At 42.2% G+C, this 20,935-nt stretch overlaps 1 protein-coding gene across 2 annotated transcripts in view; it reads right to left on the minus strand.

Moving 5' to 3' along the window:
• MBD5 (methyl-CpG binding domain protein 5) overlaps positions 1 to 20,935 on the minus strand; it is a 150,414-nt gene that overhangs the window by 78,505 nt on the left and 50,974 nt on the right. The window contains exon 2 of one of the 2 annotated variants that reach the window (XM_074547846.1): positions 9,782 to 9,879. The exons of the other annotated variant lie outside the window; for it this stretch is intronic. The gene's annotated coding sequence lies outside the window, so the exon portion shown is untranslated. The remainder of the gene's footprint in view (positions 1 to 9,781; positions 9,880 to 20,935) is intronic. 2 annotated transcript variants of the gene reach the window in all.

The raw sequence follows: 20,935 nt of genomic DNA on the forward strand, positions 1-20,935 counted from the left end.
GCCTATTCCAATGAGTGCTTTGTTTTTCGTGACCAATAAATAAAATTATGAGCTTTGTAAGAATGTATAAAAAGCATGCATAAAAATATATATTATAAAATACAAACAATAAAAAGTATATAATGAAACCAGTTTGGAGCCTTCTGAAAATGGAGTGTGCTGCTTTGCGCTGTCTCTGTCTCCACTACAACAAACCCCGTGGGCTGGAGAGAGAAAAACAAGCAGGGTGGGACTGCAGGGGCTGAAGCTGGGATGGGCCAATGAACTGCAAGGTGCAAATGGAGCAGAACTGATCCCAGGGACAGAGCCCGGGAGCGCTCGTGCATTTTGGGGCCATTTTGGTTCATCTTGGGTGCAGCCCTGGCTGGGCTCTGGTGCTGCCCAAGGTGGATCCATGGAGGAGATGCTGGGAATGAATCCCTGCTTTATTCTGGGGCTCTGCCCAGCCCCTGCTCTGGGTCAGCCTCAAGGCATCGCTATAACTTTGGGAATCAAACCTGGGCTCTCTGTTTTTCCAAGGATCAGGTTTGTGATTCCCATCTCCTGCTCTGGGCTCATCAGCCTGTCCTTATCCCTGTCCCTGCAGCTGCAGCCAGGCTGGTCCTTCATAATTATAAACCATCTTTAAGTGGAATTTTAGCTCCACATTCCTGCAGCCCAAATCAAAACCATTCATGGAGAATGTGTAATTTTGTATTTTAAATATGTTTAGATGGGACCATCATGATAATCTGAGGGCATTTGCCCTCCTGCAGAAACATCTGTGTCAAAGCAGGGACTTGTCCCCTTCTCTGGTCTATTTTTAAAAGCTTGAAATGTATTTTAGATTTTAGATCATCAAGGAAATGCAATTTAAGACGAATCAGAAAAATCAGTTTTATGTATGGACTAGGTCATAATTATAATTTCCACTGAAAAGGCATCAGAAAAAAGCCTTTAAAGTACTAAGAAAGAGAAAAGACAACCGAATTAAAGAAAAAGATTTGGTAGGAACCCCCAGATTTTATCCCCTGGTGCTCAGGAAGGTGCCTGGCTCACCTTTAAGCTCTCTCAATCCTTTCCAAGAGAAGATTTTGTAGAAGAGCTGAATTTTACAGGACTGCAGGGCTGCAGAACACGGCTACCCACAGCCTTAACAACACCCCTGACATGGAAAAATCAGCCAAATATTGATAATTTTATTGGTTTTAAACAGCCTGATTAGTAGTTTTCAATCACCTGAATGAGGGATTTGCTAACAGCCTCACTGGAAGATAAAAGTTTTGTGGTTTCCAGTGAGTTTTGAAGTGCCCTTCACAGGAACAAAGCTCCTTCTCTCCCACCAGCCGTTCCCAAGGATCACAAGTGAATAATAAACATTAACCTATGAAGGCACGAGCACACCAGAGGCAGTTTGCTAATTTTTCTGCCCTTTGGGTGGTACAATAATGCAGAAAGGTGAGGAGAAGCCCAGCTGAAGGCTGTGTGTGCTGGGGATCCATTGAATTCTGCACCCTGTAAAAGAGCTGGATTTTACAGGCCTGCAAGGCCTACCCACAGCCTTAATAACACCTCTGACATGGAAAAATCAGCCAAATATTGATAATTTGACTTAGCCTGATTAGTAGTTTTTAATCACCTGAATGAGGGATTTGCTAACAGCCTCACTGGAAGATAAAAGTTTTGTGGTTTGCAGTGAGTTTTGAAGTGCCCTCCACAGGAACAAAGCTCTTTCTCTCCCACCAGCCATTCCCAAGGATCACAAGTGAGTAATAAACATGAACCTATGAAGGCACGAGCACACCAGAGGCAGTTTGCTCAGCTTCCTGCCCTTTGGGTGGTACAATAATGCAGAAAGGTGTGGAGAAGCCCAGCTGAAGGCTGTGTGTGCTGGGGATCCATTGAATTCTGCACCCTGTAAAAGAGCTGGATTTTACAGGCCTGCAGGGCCTACCCACAGCCTTAACAACACCCCTGACATGGAAAAATCAGCCAAATATTGATAATTTTATTGGTTTTAAGCAGCCTGATTAGTAGTTTTCAATCACCTGAATGAGGGATTTGCTAACAGCCTCACTGGCAGATAAAAGTTTTGTGGTTTCCAGTGAGTTTTGAAGTGCCCTTCATAGGAACAAAGCTCCTTCTCTCCCACCAGCCGTTCCCAAGCTCTGTTTTCCAAGGATCACAAGTGAATAATAAACATTAACCTATGAAGGCACGTGCACACCAGAGGCAGTTTGCTCATCTTCCTGCCCTTTGGGTGGTACAATAATGCAGAAAGGTGAGGAGAAGCCCAGCTGAAGGCTGTGTGTGCTGGGGATCCACTGAATTCTGTACCCGGTAAAAGAGCTGGATTTTACAGGCCTGCAGGGCCTACCCACAGCCTCAGTAACACCCCTGACATGGAAAAATCAGCCAAATATTGATAATTTTATTGGTTTTAAGCAGCCTGATTAGTAGTTTTCAATCACCTGAATGAGGGATTTGCTAACTCACCTCACTGGCAGATAAAAGTTTTGTGGTTTCCAGTGAGTTTTGAAGTGCCCTTCACAGGAACAAAGCTCTTTCTCTCCCACCAGCCATTTCCAAGGATCACAAGCAAGTGAATAATAAACATGAACCTATGAAGGCACGTGCACACCAGAGGCAGTTTGCTCATCTTTCTGCCCTTTGGGTGGTACAATAATGCAGAAAGGTGAGGAGAATCCCAGCTGAAGGCTGTGTGTGCTGGGGATCCATTGAATTCTGCACCCTGTAAAAGAGCTGGATTTTACAGGCCTGCAGGGCCTACCCACAGCCTCAATAACACCCTTGACATGGAAAAATCAGCCAAATATTGATAATTTGATTGGTTTTAAGCAGCCTGATTAGTAGTTTTCAATCATCTGAATGAGGGATTTGCTAACAACCTCACTGGCAGATAAAAGTTTTGTGGTTTGCAGTGAGTTTTGAAGTGCCCTTCACAGGAACAAAGCTCTTTCTCTCCCACCAGCCGTTCCCCAGGATCACAATTGAGTGAGTAATAAACATTAACCTATGAAGGCACGAGCACACCAGAGGCAGTTTGCTCATCTTTCTGCCCTTTGGGTGCTACAATAATGCAGAAAGGTGAGGAGAAGCCCAGCTGAAGGCTGTGTGTGCTGGGGATCCATTGAATTCTGCACCCTGAGAACACAATTGCAGCTGCAGGCTGCTCCATGAGAACCCCAGTGAGCACAAAGAGGATGCTCCAGTCACAACACCCACGTGTCAGACTGTTCCTGAGTGCCATTGTGCCTCCTGTCACCTGCTCGTTTGCCTGCAGGATCTGTCCTCTGCAAATGTCACTTGCTGCCACTCAAACGCTCAAATTGCGCTGCAGATAAGAAGAAAACTTAAGGGGAAAAAATAATAAATATATATATAGGTCTGAACCAGCATAAATGTCTGCACTGGCAAAGGAATAAAACTTCCAAATAAGAATTAGCAGCATTAAAAATGGTGTTGGAATTAGCTTGAGGAGGTTAAATATACATTATAATACCTATAATATTTATGATTTTCCTTTTATTGAAGGGGCACCTGTGGCCAGGTTTTGCTGTTCCCTCACTGGGACAGGAATGAACCAAGAATTCACTCCTGGAGCTGCTTCCTGATGAACTTTTTATGGTCAGATCCCACAGAGATTCACCAAGAATTCACTCCTGGAGCTGCTTCCTGATGAACTTTTTATGGTCAAATCCCACAGAGATTTACCAAGAATTCACTCCTGGAGCTGCTTCCTGATGAACTTTTTATGGTCAAATCCCACAGAGATTCACCAGTGAACTCCCATTTCTGTGGTACAGAAACAATTTTGTTTCCTAACATCTAAACAACAAACACCTCAAACAGATTGAAAAATTCACTGGGATCTCTGTCCTGAACAGTTTTAGTACCTGGATTAAGGACTGATCAAAGAAGAGGAGATATTTCAATTTTTGATGAGTTTTTCAACAGAAAGTTGAGTTCATCTTCCCTTCCCTAAATTCTGGGCCATTCTGAGAGTGGGGGGAGCTGTTTTGCCCCCACTCTCAGAATGCACCAATAATCTGAGGGTTATTTGGGTTGTTCAAGGTTGGACTCTGGGACCTGAAAGGTCGTTTCCAACTCAAACACTTCCCTGATTCTGAGATGAAACCTCCAAGAAATGTGATGAACCCTTTGAAGTGACCCAAACTCAGCTTGGGAGGCTGAGCCAAAGCCAAGTGCGGCAATTCCTGCCCCACCTTGGTGAGAACCTTCCCCTCTCAGGAATATTTCTCAGGAATGTGGTAAAAAATGAAAAATGACCCTTTTTGTGCAGCTCTGGAGCATCACCACAGGTCTGCAGAGGAAGAGAGGCTCCTTTCTTCAGAAACTTGCTGTGATTGATTCTGAAAGCATCCCTGGTTTTAATTTTCAAGCATTTCCCTGGACTGGGATCTTTCTAGGAAAAGGCCAGTTTTGAATCTCAGACATGACGATGCCTTCCTAAAGCATTTCCATACATTTTTCACCAAGGATGTGAATTGATAGGAAGGGGAAAATCAAACAAAACTGAAACACCAAATGAAAAATAATCACAACCTTTCAGGCCACCTTCATGTAAAAAAAATCAGCTTTTTTTAGGTTTTCATTAACAGTTATATTTTAATTTGCTGCCCTTGAGCTTCCTTTTGTTGTTTCTTTTTTTTTTTTTTTTCAGAAGGAATTATTAAAACAAAAATCAATGATCTGAGTTTGGTTTGCTGGTTCAACAGAAAAGAATAATTTGGTTTATCTTAAGTACTACACTATACATTCTTCTTTTAAATATTATTTATAATAACAAATAATGACAGGAGCTCCTATCTATTATTTTAAACCAGCAGCCCTTTCAGCAAAAAAAAAAAAAAGTGACTTTTACTTCAGAGAAATTTCTCGTGATATTTCAGGAAAACCTAAGGATGGAGATGTAACATTTTCTACTACCACGGACTGAAATAATCCAAACCCTCAACATTTTCTGGATGCATTCAGGTTCCTGGGGTTGTAGGAAGCTTTGCTAAAAAAAATTAACTATTACAAAAATTAACTGTAACAATTTTGCTATTTTGTTATGAATTTTAAAGAGAGAGGCACTGCAGGACTACAAAGTTTTGCATTACTTAAACATTTAACTTTGAAATTACAACCAAATCTCTGAGCTTGATTAATTTGGTTACAATGAAAGGAGTGTTGGGAACATTTCCTTTTGTTCAGGGTGCCTGCTGCTCCAATTTTTCCAAATGAAAAGCCTTTGTAGTTGGTTTTATTTACAATATCTGCGTAAGGAAAAATTCAAAATGCCAGCCCATAATTCAGTTTCAGAAGGAGCAGCTGGAAGAGAAATGGGGATCATGGAAAACAAACTTCTTGCAAAAACTTGGCAGAAGTGGCACAAAAATTTCTGCTCAGGCAGAGGACAACTTATCAAATCTATTCCATTTCAAATGTACTTTGAAAATTTGGCTCTAAAATGCTCCTAAAAGTTGTGATATTAAAGAGCAACATTAGCAAAATGTCTTTTTTTTTAACCCAAATCCTTAAAATAATTTCAGTAGAAAAAAAAATCAAATGAAGTAGGTGTCCTTTTATTAAATTTAAGAAGGTAGGATTCCTTTTTACCTCGCTGGAAGAGAAATGGGGATCATGGAAAACAAACTTCTCACAAAAACTTGGCAGAAGTGGCACAAAAATTTCTGCTCAGGCAGAGGACAACTTATCAAATCTATTCTGTTTCAAATGTACTTTGAAAAATGCTCCTAAAAGTTGTGATATTAAAGAGCAACATTAGCAAAATGTCTTTTTTTTAACCCAAATCCTTAAAATAATTTTAGTAGAAAAAAAATTCAAATGAAGTAGGTCTCCTTTTATTAAATTTAAGAAGGTAGAACTCGTTTATACCTCGCTTTAGAGAGAGCACCTTGGGATTTCACAAACCTCCAAGCCTTTCATATGGAAAGAAGAGAGAGCGGGACAGAAAATTGATTGTTCTCAGAAAAACATCAGCCCTTCAGAAAAGGGGAGTGGGCTCTGCTTTTCCTGCCAGCTCAGGAAAATCGCGCTGGGCAGAGAAGTGTGGGAGCCACGGCTGGCTCAGACAGGCCAAGCCCAGAGCCTGGGGGGACAGGAGGGAGCAGGAGCTGCCCTGAGCAGGGGCAGGGAATTCTGCAGCTGGTCCAGGAATGGCCCAGAGACAGCGAGGGCTGGAGCTGGGAACCATGGGGAGAAGGCAGGGAGGGGTAAAAAAAGGAGATTTTGGAACAATTATTTTGCTGCATTTTGTCCCCAGAGAGAATCCCCAGTTCTTGGAGCGTCTCCGTGGCCTCCTCAGGACTTGCTCCAGAGCTTCTCTGTGCCTGGGCCTTGGGCACTGCCAGGGATCCAGGGGCTGCTCTGGCAATCCCAGCCCAGCCAGGAATTCCCAATTCCCAATGTCCCACCCATCCCTGCCCTCTGGCACTGGGAGCCATTCCCTGGCTCCTGTCCCTCCATCCCTGTCCCCAGCCCCTCTCAGCTCTCCTGGAGCCCCTTCAGGCCCTGCCAGGGGCTCTGAGCTCTCCCTGGGGCCTTCCCTGCTCCAGCCACCATCCCCAATTCCATGTGCTGCTCTGGCCCAGCATCAGGATTTGGGAGGCACCATGGGGAGAAGGCAGGGAGGGGTAAGAAAAGGAGATTTTGGAACAATTATTTTGCTGCATTTTGTCCCCAGGGAGAATCTCCAGTTCTTGGAGCTTCTCCGTGGCCTCCTCAGGACTCGCTCCAGAGCTTCTCTGTGCCAGGGCCTGCCCACCCTCCCAGCCTGGAATTCCCAATTCCCAACAATTCCCAGTGTCCCATCCATCCCTGCCCTCTGGCACTGGGAGCCATTCCCTGGCTCCTGTCCCTCCATCCCTGTCCCCAGCCCCTCTCAGCTCTCCTGGAGCCCCTTCAGGCCCTGCCAGGGGCTCTGAGCTCTGCCTGGAGCCTTCCCTTCTCCAGGGGAGCATTCCCAGCTCTCCCAGCCTGGCTCCAGAGGGGCTCCAGCCCTGCCTGGGATTTGCTATGTTGGAAAAGATGGATGGATGCAAACCCTGCTCATCCTCACAGGTGTGCAGTGCCAGTTTCCAAGTTATTAATGATGGATTTGCCCCTAAACAAGGAAAATCTGGAGCTGCTGGAGAGAGTCCAGAGGGATCCATGGAGCTGCTGCAGGGCTGGAGCCCCTCTGGAGCCAGGCTGGGAGAGCTGGGGGTGCTCACCTGGAGAAGGGAAGGCTCCAGGAGACCCCTGCAGGGCCTGAAGGGGCTCCAGGAGAGCTGAGAGGGGCTGGGGACAGGGATGGAGGGACAGGAGCCAGGGAATGGCTCCCAGTGCCAGAGGGCAGGGATGGGTGGGACATTGGGAATTGGGAATTCCTGCCTGGGCTGCCCCTGGATCCCTGGCAGTGCCCAAGGCCAGGCTGGAGCACCCTGGGACAGTGGAAATGTCCCTGCCACAGAACTGGATGAATTTTAATGTCCCTTCCAACCCAAACCAGTGTGGGATTCTCCAAAACCTGTTGCTAAAAGGTGCAAGAAAGCACAAATTGTGAATTCCATCTGCAGGGAAAGGCCTGACCATTTCTGAGGAAGGAAGGAAGGATTGAACAATTAAAGGCAGAGGATTGCTGGTTAAATTCCATTTATTTAATGGAAGGGTTTCTATAGAGGAAAATTGCAATGTTATCATATAATTAAAGATAATGCACGAGGTCTGAGTGGGTGAGGCAGGGTCAGGAAGGTTTGGGAGTATTGGACTACACAGGAATGTGGATTCCATCCAGAGAGCCCCTGCTTTAAAAATATTTAAAAATAGATCCAATGGAACAGCAGCAGTGGCTGCAATACCTGCACAGCTGTGAGCACTTTAGTGGGGAAAAAAAAAAGTACAAAATACAAGTTAGGATGCTGAGAATGAGAACGAAATGTTTTCTTGGAGTTCACTGGAGCATCCTGAGGTTTATCCACATGTACATATTAAAACTTTCAGGAAATAACCAGTACAACATGAACCTTACAGAGAAAACTACTTTCCCTGCCCTAGTTTTTCACACAGAAAAAAAAAAAAAAAAGGGTTTTTCAGAACCCAAATACAGACTTTGGTAATTATTCCCCCAAAACATTTGGTTTTCCAAATGGTGTAGATTCCCATTTTAGAACAAATGGAAACATGCAAAGGTCTGTCCTGGAAGGGAAGAGTGACAACAACACAAATCAACCCCTCAATAAGGCAGAGGCACAAATAACCTCTCTTGTCTTTTAAATGGAAAAATTTTCCTTCTGAGGGTCAAAAATAATCCCCAAACTAAGGGAAAATGAAAAGGGAAGAGAACTGCCTTAATTTTTTCCCTTCATTTTCAAAGACTCCATAAATGACACACTTAATTTGTGTGGGCTAACACAGCACTTCCAAGAATTCTCTATTGATACTGCTTCAAAACAGAGATTATGTATGTGTATATATTATAAATGTATAGAAAGATCTGTATTCTAAAGCTCTGCAAAATGAGCCCTTTCCCAGCAGATCCTGATTTGACGAAAAGGAGAAAATTAATTACAAACACTGAGCAAACTCGGTATTTAAATCAGTTTTAACTGTGCTGCACCAGAGCATCACCTGGGCCTCAGCACCCTGAGAACAGCACAAGTTGTGTTCCTCAAATCCCCACCTCCTCAGGTGGGAATTCAGAATTCAGAATTCAGTTCAGAATTCAGAATTAAGCAGCTTATCCATGAATTTATCCCTAAAATTATCAAGAGCATTTTAGAGGCTTCACTTTGAAAAGCCTCGCTCGAGTTGGTGCCTCCAGAAGTTCAAAACTGAAGCTGGAGCTTCATTTTGGACCTTTCTGCTACAGCAAAGAAAAGCAAATATGGAAATTCCCAGGGAATTCAAGTGCCCCATTAGGAGCTCAATTATATTCTGAAATGATGTCTTAATTGGTTTGCTCATAGATGAGCTGTACTGCTAACCAAAAATCTACTGCCATAATCAGCACTAAATTTCAGATATTGCCACACATTAAATTAACAGCAGATAATGAGTGGGAAAATTAGCTCTATTTCCATAATAGAAAAAAAAAAAAAAAGTCCCATATTACCTATGGTGTTTATAGAGAGTTAGTTTCAAAATAGGAAAAAAATGATCCATAAACAAAACTCTCCTGAATATCCTCACATTTATTTATTTAATGATAATAAATATCACAAGCAGAGAAAATAAATGGCACAGGACACAGCACATTTGTGCTTTCAATATTTAATTTAAAGAAGTTATACTTTTAAAATTCTATAGAAATTTACCACTGTTTTACCCTTTTTTCACCTAATTTTTGCCTTTTGGACCATGAGCCTCCTAAGTCCTCAATTACCCTTTATTTTAAGGCAGTGCTGGTTCTCATCAATACCACAAAAATATTGTAACTGATCTGCAGGTCAAAACACTCATGAGAAAAGAATAAAGGAAAACATTAATAATAAAGGAAAACATTAATAATAAAGAAAAACATTAAGTGCAGGAAAAAAAGAGAAGCTAAGGAAGGATGGATATTCCTGTAACTAAAAGGAGGATAAGAAATTGAGCTCTTACCGTGGATATTTATGATTTTTCACTTCAGAATAAATTAAAATTATTATTTAAAAAGCGTTAAAATTTGGCAGAACGGCCAGACTCCCAAATTTCAGCTGCTGTTCCATTTTGAAGGTCAAACCCAGACTTTATTACTTTGAGCTAAATGCATAATGTGGATGATTTGAGTTACCTTTGCTGTGGGAAGGGAACAGATTTCAGAGATCTTGTCTGTAAATGATAAAATCTTCAACAGTGCTGCCTCCAGCGACCACCATCGTCAGCAAGGATCTGCAACAGCAACACCAGAGCACAGAATCAGCCAGGGGAGCCAAAAACTGCTTCATTTATTGATTCAAAAGGCACAATTTCATGCAACACCTGAATTTAGGAGCTGCTGTTAAAAATAAAGTCACTACACGGGAAGGGATTGGTCAGCTTGAGGAATATGAGAATTATTTTGCATTAATATATTTTTAAAAAAAACACTTGGAGAGTTCACTGTTATACCAAAATAACAACAGCAAGGGTCCCATGAGCTAAAATTTCATTTAAATAAGATTACAAATTAGCATTGAAATGTGATATATTATAAACACTAATAGATTATGAAAAGTTAAACCACCTCCCTAGGCTGAAATTAAAGGTAACTTTAAGACAAGGTCACTAGAAATGCCAGTTATGATTTAAAAAAAATAAAATTACTCAACAACATAACCCCAGAGCACAATTTGTTAGTGCTGCTTTCATATCTCAGCACTGAAGCTATGGAAAGATAAATATAAAAAATTCAATCACTAAACTGCCACAGTTCTGGAATAAAACTGCCACAATTCTGGAATAAAACTGCCACAGTTCTGGAATGAAACTGATACAATTCTGGAATAAAACTGCCACAGTTCTGGAATAAAACTGATACAATTCTGGAATAAAACTGCCACAATTCTGGAATAGAACTGCCACAATTCTGGAATAAAACTGATACAGTTCTGGAGTAAATCTGCCACAATTCTGGAATAAAACTGCCACAATTCTGGAATAAAACCGCCACAATTCTGGAATAAAACTGATACAATTCTGGAATAAAACTGATACAGTTCTGGAATAAAACTGCCACAGTTCTGGAATAAAACTGCCACAATTCTGGAATAAAACTGCCACAGTTCTGGAATAAAAGTGCCACAGTTCTGGAATAGAACTGCCACAGTTCTGGAATAAAACTGATCCAAATCTGGAATAGAACTGCCACAGTTCTGGAATAAAACGGATACAATTCTGGAATAAAACTGTCACAATTCTGGAATAAAACCGCCACAATTCTGGAATAGAACTGCCACAATTCTGGAATAAAACTGCCACAGTTCTGGAATAAAACTGATACAATTCTGGAATAAATCTGCCACAGTTCTGGAATAAAACCGCCACAATTCTGGAATAAAACTGCCACAGTTCTGGAATAAAACTGCCACAGTTCTGGAATGAAACTGATACAATTCTGGAATAAAACTGATACAATTCTGGAATAAAACTGCCACAGTTCTGGAATAAAACTGCTACAGTTCTGGAATAAAACTGCCACAGTTCTGGAATAAAACTGCCACAGTTCTGGAATGAAACTGATACAATTCTGGAATAAAACTGCCACGATTCTGGAATAAAACTGATACAATTCTGGAATAAAACTGCCACAATTCTGGAATGAAACTGATACAATTCTGGAATAAAACCGCCACAATTCTGGAATAAAACTGCCACAGTTCTGGAATAGAACTGCCACAGTTCTGGAATAAAACTGATACAGTTCTGGAATAAAACTGATACAATTCTGGAATAAAACTGCCACAGTTCTGGAATAAAACTGATACAGTTCTGGAATAAAACCGCCACAGTTCTGGAATAAAACTGATACAATTCTGGAATAAAACTGCCACAATTCTGGAATAAAACTGCCACAGTTCTGTTCCCCCTCATCCTCCTGCAGATCTGAGGTGGGATTGGCTGTCCCTGCACCCACAGCTCAGAATGAGGAGAACATCCCAAATCCAATATGAGCCAGGGAAGCCCCAAAGAGCTCTGGAATGACCCAGATGGGTGAGGAAGGTCCAGATGTGGTCCAAGGTGGGGCTGAGGGACAGCAGAGGAATGGAGAAATATTACAGTGGCCTTAGACGGTCACTGGGGTGAGAGAAGGACGAGAATCTTGTTCCTTGATCAGAACGCTTGATTTATTTATATAAGATATATAATACATTATAACTATACTCAAAAGAAAAAGAAGAGAAGTTGCAGAGAGTTGCTCAGCTAAGAATAGAATAGAAAGAAAAAAAATAACAAAGTTCTGTCTGCAGGGAATCTGTCCCTGAGCTGCTCCTGGGATTGGTCTTTAATGGCACACAAGGAAGATGAGACAATCACAGGGACACCTGCTACATTTCACAGCACTGATAACCATTGTTCACATTCTTCTTCTGGGGCTCTGCTTCCCAGAAGATGGACAAATGTGAAAAAAAAAGATTTCTATGAAAAAATGTCTGAGACAGAGAAAGGTTTCCTTCATAACTGAAGGCTCAAGGAGGACCTGGAAGTCACAAAGTCTCATCACGGGACAACCCGAGCCTGGACACCAAATGTTGGTGCCCTGAGGGCCAGGAATGCCCTGGAGGAGGTGGCACTCAGGGCTCTGGTGACAAAGCTTCAATTCCATAACCTTGGAGGGCTTTTCCAACCCCAAATCCACTAAAGCCAAACCTTTAAACCCCAAACCTACAACCCCTCAGAAGCAGGAGTGTTGGAGATTTTTTCAGGGATGGCCTAGAAGGCAGCTGTGAGGAGCAGATTCTCACAGCCTGCTTCTGTGAACAGCAGAGGTTCTCAGGTTGTTTTTAATTACAGGTAAAAGTGACAAACATGAAGGCCTTGAGAGCCTTGCACATCAGAGTTCTCAGGCAGCTTTCTCATAACAAGTGGATGTTCTATCTTTGGCTGTTTTGGGAAAGCAAGAATAATTTTGAGAACCCAAATCTTGGTATTGGAAACATAAGGAGGAGTTGGTGTGTAATCTCTGACCTATTGTGAGCTCAGATTTTGCAATATGCATGAAGTGAATTAACACTGTTATAAAAGGTGCCTGGTTGATCAATAAAGGGGGGTCGATGCTGACCAACGCAAGGTGGGTCGTCTCCCTCCAACTTCAATATATGGTGAACTTCAATACAGGCGGAGTTAAGGTTGGAAAAAGCCTGTGAGATCACCAAGTTCAACCAGCATCACTTTTGGACAGCTGGGTGTCCTTTATTTGGCCTCTAACCCAACCCAACCCCATCCCTGAGCCAACAAAATCCAGGGAATAAACTGGCACAGAAACCCAGGCAGGACCCAACAACCGATTCCAAACAGAAGTTTGGATCAGTGGCTCCAAAGAGGAAAGCCCACCTGCAAAAAGCTGGGAAATGGATTGAGAATTGGAGTGAAAAATGGCATTTTGAAGGCAGAACACATAATATGGAGCAGCTCTGGGATGGTGATGAAATGTCTCATTGTGCCACTTTAAAGAGATTTTGTTTGCAGTCTCCAAAATGGTTCTGAGTCTTCCCTTTAAGTGACTTTGTTCACATAATTTGGTGCTGAGGTTTTCTATCAACTGTGCTTCAAACTTCCCATTCAGTTCTTAATCTCCCCACATTTTTTTCAGTGCCATGAAAAGATCTGTATTTTATTTTTTTCCACTGACAAGTAAATCATTCTCACGTTGCCTTTTGTGTTAATAGATGATATTTTCTGTTTTCTTTGTGAACTGCACAGCCACAATCCAGATATTTAAACTCTGCTCCCACTGCAGATGTTATTTCTGATCAGATTTAATCATCACTCTCAAACAGAACAACTGCAATAATTGGAAGGGTATCATTAATTTTGTTCTCAAAACCTCTAAGCCTTCTCCAAGGGCTTGGAGCATCAGAGCACTGGGAAGAAATTTCTTCTGTGTTTAACCACATCTTCCAAGGGAAATCTGCTGAATTTCCTGGGACTTGTTCATTTTGCTGAATGACACCCGAGAGCTCCATTTCTTTTCTAAATATGATTTTATGACCATCACCCCAAGACCAGGAGGAGGCACTGTGACCTCACCTCCAATTAACGGGAATTTATGGATGGAATGAAATGTTTTCTGTGATTTATGGTGTTGGCTCCTCTCAGATATTTGATGCACAAATGAAGACAGAGGATTCCAGCCTGGGATGGGTTGGAAGGGACCTCATCTCCCACTGTCCCAGGTGCTCCAACAGATCCCAGGGGATCCTGGACTCCCTGCAATTCCTTTGTGCTGCTCTTCAGGTGCTCCCCGTTCTCCTTTTTCACATTTTTCTCTTTTTCTTCTGTTCTCCAGCACTTTATTTTGAATGTTGTTCCTCTAAATATCCCAGAGTATGAGGAGTTGGTTCTACAGGATTCTGCATCCTAGTCTGGTGCCAGCCCACCAAACATATGTCTCTGCTCAAATGGAAGAAACTGTTTTGATTTCTCTTTTTTTTTTTTGAAATTTCTTCCTGGACCGGGGACAAAACATTTCTTTAGATACAACTCAGCATTTATATCTCAGTATCTTCTGAGATATGAAACTTCCTATACATTTTTGTTCATTTATTCCCATGCAACAACTTTGAAGAAGCTCAACTGTCTTGAATATGTGACATGAATTATTAAATGTTCAAAAATTCATTGCTAAATTAAACTTAATTTAGAAATTCCTGGTTTGGAGGGGCTGGGATGGAGAAGCTGGGGCTGCCCCTGGATCCCTGGAATGTCCAAGGCCAGGTTGGACAGAGTTTGGAGAAACCTGGGATGGTGGAAATGTCCCTGCCATGGCAGGGGTGGCACTGGGTGGGCTTTGAGGTCCTTTCCAGCCCAACCATTCCAGGATTCCATGAGAATTCCTCAATCTCAGGGTGACAAACACGTCTGAATACGTGACTTAAGAATTATTAAATGTTCAAAAATTCATTGCTAAATTAAAATTAATTTAGAAATTCCTGGTTTGGGAGGGGCTGGAATGGAGAAACTGGGGCTGCCCCTGGATCCCTGGAATGCCCAAGGCCGGGTTGGATGGGTTTGGAGAAACCTGGGATGGTGGGAATGTCCCTGCCATGGCAGGGGTGGCACTGGGTGGGCTTTGAGGTCCTTCCCAACCCAACCATTCCAGGATTCCATGAGAATTCCTCAATCTCATGGGTGACAAACACGCCTGAATATGTGACTTAAGAATTATTAAATGCTGAAATATTCATTGCTAAATCAAAATTAATTTAGAAATTCTTGGTTGGGAGGGGCTGGGATGGAGAAGCTGGGGCTGCCCCTGGAATGTCCAAGGCCAGGCTGGATGGGTTTGGAGAAATCTGGGATGGTGGGAATGTCCCTGCCATGGCAGGGGTGGCACTGGGTGGGATTTAAAGCCCTTCCCATCCCAACCATTCCAGGATTCCATGAGAATTCCTCAATCTCATGGGTGACAAACACATCTGAATACGTGATCATTAAATGTTCAAAAATTCATTGTTAAATTAAAATTAATTTAGAAATTCCTGGTTGGGAGGGGCTGGAATGGAGAAGCTGGGGTTGGATCCCTGGAATGTCCAAGGCCGGGCTGGATGGGTTTGGAGAAATCCAGGATGGTGGAAATGTCCCTGCCATGGCAGGGGTGGCACTGGGTGGGATTTAAAGCCCTTCCCAACCCAACCATTCCAGGATTCCATGAGAATTCTTCAATCTCAGGGTGACAAACACGTCTGAATACGTGACTTAAGAATCATTAAATGCTGAAATATTCATTACTAAATCAAAATTAATTTAGAAATTCCTGGTTGGGAGGGGTTGGAATGGAGAAGCTGGGGCTGCCCCTGGATCCCTGGAATGTCCAAGGCCGGGCTGGATGGGTTTGGAGAAACCTGGGATGGTGGAAATGTCCCTGCCATGGCAGGGGTGGCACTGGGTGGGCTTTGAGGTCCTTCCCAACCCAACCATTCCAGGATTCCATGAGAATTCTTCAATCCTATGGGTGACAAACACATCTGAATACGTGACTTAAGAATTATTAAATGTTCAAAAATTCATTGCTAAATTAAAATTAATTTAGAAATTCTTGGTTGGGAGGGGCTGGGATGGAGAACCTGTGTCTGCCTCTGGATCCCTGGAATGTCCAAGGCCAGGTTGGACAGAGTTTGGAGAAATCTGGGATGGTGGAAATGTCCCTGCCATGGCAGGGGTGGCACTGGGTGGGATTTGAGGTCCTTCCCAACCCAACCATTCCAGGATTCCATGAGAATTCCTCAATCTCAGGGTGACAAACACGCCTGAATACGTGACTTAAGAATTATTAAATGCTGAAATATTCATTGCTAAATTAAAATTAATTTAGAGATTCCTGGTTGGGAGGGGTTGGGATGGAGAAGCTGGGGTTGTCCCTGGAATGTCCAAGGCCAGGCTGGACAGAGTTTGGAGAAACCTGGGATGGTGGAAATGTCCCTGCCATGGCAGGGGTGGCACTGGGTGGGATTTAAAGCCCTTCCCAACCCAACCATTCCAGGATTCCATCAGAATTTTTCAATCTCAGGGTGACAAACACATCTGAACACGTGACTTAAGAATTATTAAATGTTGAAATATTCATTGCTAAATTAAAATTAATTTAGGGAGGGTGGGGAGGGGCTGGAATGGAGAAGCTGGGGCTGCCCCTGGATCCCTGGAATGTCCAAGGCCAGGTTGGATGGGTTTGGAGAAATCTGGGATGGTGGAAATGTCCCTGCCATGGCAGGGGTGGCACTGGGTGGGCTTTCCCAACCCAACCATTCCAGGATTCCATGAGAATTCCTCAATCTCAGGGTGACAAACACGCCTGAGCTTCCTAGAGATGTTGAGGAACAAAAAGAAACCCATCAGCTCGGACAGGTGCAAAAATCTCACATTATTTTCCGTCAGTTGAGGGAATATTCGGGATGCACCACCACAGGAACACTACAAAACCTCTGCCATTTCCACGGGAGGAGTTTTTCTTGTTTGTGAGAAAAAAAATCCTTCCAGTCACATGAAAATGATTCCACAGCAAGATAAAGGAAACAGCAGAATTTTCGATGCACAACACGATATCTGCACACAGAGTTGGGAAAAGATTTCTTTTGGGTTTTTTTTGTTGTAGTGGGAAATGCAAAGGAGCAGCAGATTGGAAAGCACTGAAGGGATCTCTGTATTTTCACATGTCTAATTCACGTATTATATGTAAGTATTAAATGTACATAAATATATAGAATAAAAAATGTGATTTCTCCATGTAATTTACACAACATTCTACTACAGGCAAAATCCCAGCACCACCAAAATGTAATAGATAAATTTAATATTAAAGTCTAACTCAAACATTATATCTAAGTATTATATCTATATGAGTATATGTAATAAAAAAATGGGTTTTCTCCATGTAAATAGACAACAGATAGTTTATTTTCTACTACAGGCAAAATCCCAGTGCTACTAAAATTCAATATATAAATTTAATACTTAAGTCTAACTCACATATTATATTTAAGCATTATATGTACATAGGTATATAGAATTAAAATGTCTAACTCACATATAATATTTAAGTATTATATGTACATAAGTATATAGAATTTTAAAAAATGTGTTTTCTCCCTCTAAATAAACAAAAGATACTTTCTTTTTTACTACAGGGAAAATCCCAGCACTACCAAAATTTAATATATAAATGTAATATTTAAGTCTAACTCACATATAATATTTAAGTATTATATGTACATAAGTATATAGAATAAAAAAAGTCTAACTCACATATTACATATAAATATTCTATATATGTAAGTATATAGAATAAAAAAAGTCTAACTCACATATTATATCTAATTATTATATGTACATAAGTATATAGAATAAAGAAATGTCTAATTCAGAAATGATATTTAAGTATTATATGCACATAAGTATATAGAATTTAAAAAAATGGTTTTTCTCCATGTATATAGACAACAAATACTTCATTTTTTTTACTATAGGGAAAATCCCAGCACTACCAAAATTTAATAAATAAATTTAATATTAAAGTCTAACTCACATATTATCTATAAGTATTATATGTACATAGGTATATAGAATAAAAAATGTCTAACTCACATATAATATATAAGTATTATATATAAGTATTATATATACATAAGTATATAGAATAAAAAATGTGTTTTCTCCATGTAAATAGAAAACAAATACTTTATTTTTTACTACACGCTAAATAACCCAGCACTACCAAAATTTCATATATAAATTTAAGTCTAACTTACATATTATAAATAAGTATTATATGTGTATAGGTATATAGAATTTAAAAAAATGTCTTTTCTCCCTCTAAACAGACAACAGATACTTTCTTTTTTACTACAGGCAAAATCCCAGTGCTACCAAAATTTCTGAGAACCAAAATATTTCGGGAAGAAATAAATCCCCCAGCCTTCAACAAGACACAAACTCCATTAGAAAGAAATCTCATTTACTTCCAAACATGAATATCCCGATTTCCTTCCTTTCTGCGTGACTCCTGAATGCTTTTTGAGCAGCTGACCTCTGTTTAAAGCTGAACAGAGTAAGGGGCACATGGAATGGGAATGTTCCCCTGGAGAAGAGAAGGATCCAGGAGAGCTCAGAGCCCTTCCAGGACCTGAAGGGGCTCCAGGAGAGGGATTTGGGACACGGGATGGAGGGGCAGGAGCCATTAGAAAAAAACCCCATTTACTTCCAAACATGAATATCTCCATTTTCTTCCTTTCTGCATGACTCCTGAATGCTTTTTGAGCAGCTGATCTTCCTTTAAAGCTGAACAGAGTAAGGGGCACATGGGATGGGAGAGCTGGGAGGAGGAGAAGGATCCAGGAGAGCTCAGAGCCCTTCCAGGACCTGAAGGGGCTCCAGGAGAGCAGGAGAGGGGTTTGGGACAAGGGATGGAGGGACAGGAGCCATTAGAAAAAAATCCCATTTATCTTCTAAACATGAATATTTCCTTTCTGCATTACTCCTGAATGCTTTTTGAGCAGCTGACCTCTGTTTAAACCTGAACAGAGTAAGGAGCACATGGGATGGGAATGTTCCCCTGGAGAAGGGAGGATCCAGGAGAGCTCAGAGCCCTTCCAGGGCCTGAAGGGGCTCCAGGAGAGGGATTTGGGACGGGGATGGAGGGACAGGAGCCATTAGAAAAAAATCTCATTTATCTTCCAAATATGAATATTTCCTTTCTGCGTGACTCCTGAATGCTTTTTGAGCAGCTGATTTCTCTTTGAAGCTGAACAGAGTAAGGAGCACACGGGCTGGGAGAGCTGGGGATGAAGAAGGGAGAGGAGAAGGATCCAGGAGAGCTCAGAGCCCTTCCAGGACCTGAAGGGGCTCCAGGAGAGCTGAGAGGGATTTGGGACAAGGGCTGGAGGGACAGGAGCCAGGAATGGCTCCCCCAGCCTTCAACAAGACACAAAGTCCATTAGAAAGAAATCCCATTTACTTCCAAACATTAATATCTCTATTTTTTTCCTTCTGCATGACTCCTGAATGCTTTTTGAGCAGTTGATTTCTCTTTAAAGCTGAACAGTGTAAGGGGCACATGGGATGGGAATGTTCCCCTGGAGAAGAGAAGGATCCAGGAGAGCTCAGAGCCCTTCCAGGACCTGAAGGGGCTCCAGGAGAGGGATTTGGGACAGGGATGGAGGGACAGGAGCCAGGGAACGGCTCCCACTTTAATTGGGATTTTGGGAAGGAGTTCCTGGATTGATCTCACTTCCCAGACTCTTCCTCGCTCTGAGAATGCAGAGATGGAAGAATCCCCCATGGATGGAAACGGAACAGGGAAAAGTCAGCTCGGTGCCACGCTAGGAAAACGATCATCCCCACAAACTAGGCCACAGAGTGAGGAGTTTACTAAATATAAACTTTCTTTGTAGTCAGGCAAGCACCGCCAGAGCAATGAGATTTACTCACATTTCACCCAAGTGCTGTCTGCACTCACCTCACTAAAACAACCACGAGTGAGCGCTCACACTCTCTCACCTCTCAGGGACGCAGCAGCAAACTCAACAAGCGCAAAATTCAAAATTAAAAAAAAAAGGATTTGGGCTTTTTATAATTTCTAGGGATAAAAAAAAACCCCTTTGCATCTTCAGTGCTGCTCACCCAAACATCTACTGTATCCAAAAATACCCTCCCCAGAGTAATTCTCCTCCCCAGAGTAATTCTCCTCTCCAGAGTAATTCTCCTTCCAGGAGTAAATCCTCCTCCCCAGAGTAATTCTCCTCCCCATAGTAATTTTCCTCTCCAGACTAATTCTCCTCCCCAGAGTAATTCTCCTCCCAAGAGTAAATTCTCTCCAGAGTAAATTCTCCTCCCAAGAGTAAATTCTCCTCTCCAGAGTAATTCTCCTCCCCAGAGTAATTCTCCTCTCCAGAGTAATTTTCCTCCCCAGAGTAATTCTCCTCCCAGGAGTAAATTCTCCTCCCAAGAGTAAATTCTCCTCTCCAGAGTAATTCTCCTCCCCAGAGTAATTCTCCTCCCCAGAGTAAATTCTCCTCTCCAGAGTAATTCTCCTCTCCAGAGTAAATTCTCCTCCCACGAGTAATTCTCCTCCCCAGAGTAATTCTCCTCCCAAGAGTAAATTCTCCTCCCACGAGTAATTCTCCTCCCCAGAGTAATTCTCCTCTCCAGAGTAATTCTCCTCCCAGGAGTAAATCCTCCTCCCAAGAGTAATTCCTCTCCCCATAGTAATTCTCCTCTCCAGAGTAAATTCTCCTCATCAGAGTAATTCTCCTCCCAAGAGTAAATTCTCCTCCCAAGAGTAATTCTCCTCCCCAGAGTAATTCTCCTCCCAAGAGAATTTCTCCTCCCCAGAGTAATTCTCCTCTTCAGAGTAATTCTCCTCCCAGGAGTAAATTCTCCTGTCCAGAGTAATTCTCCTCCCAAGAGTAAATTCTCTCCAGAGTAATTCTCCTCTCCAGAGTAAATTCTCCTCTCCAGAGTAATTCTCCTCCCCAGAGTAATTCTCCTCCCAAGAGTAAATTCTCTCCAGAGTAATTCTCCTCTCCAGAGTAAATTCTCCTCCCCAGAGTAATTCTCCTCTTCAGAGTAATTCTCCTCCCCAGAGTAAATTCTCCTCCCCACAGTAATTCTCCTCCCCAGAGTAAATTCTCCTCCCAGGAGTAAATTCTCCTCCCCAGAGTAATTCTCCTCTCCAGAGTAATTTTCCTCCCAAGAGTAATTCTCCTCCCCATAGTAATTCTCCTCCCACGAGTAATTCTCCTCCCAAGAGTAATTC

Source organism: Zonotrichia albicollis, chromosome 10, assembly GCF_047830755.1.
Source record: "Zonotrichia albicollis isolate bZonAlb1 chromosome 10, bZonAlb1.hap1, whole genome shotgun sequence".
NCBI classification, from domain to species: domain Eukaryota; kingdom Metazoa; phylum Chordata; class Aves; order Passeriformes; family Passerellidae; genus Zonotrichia; species Zonotrichia albicollis.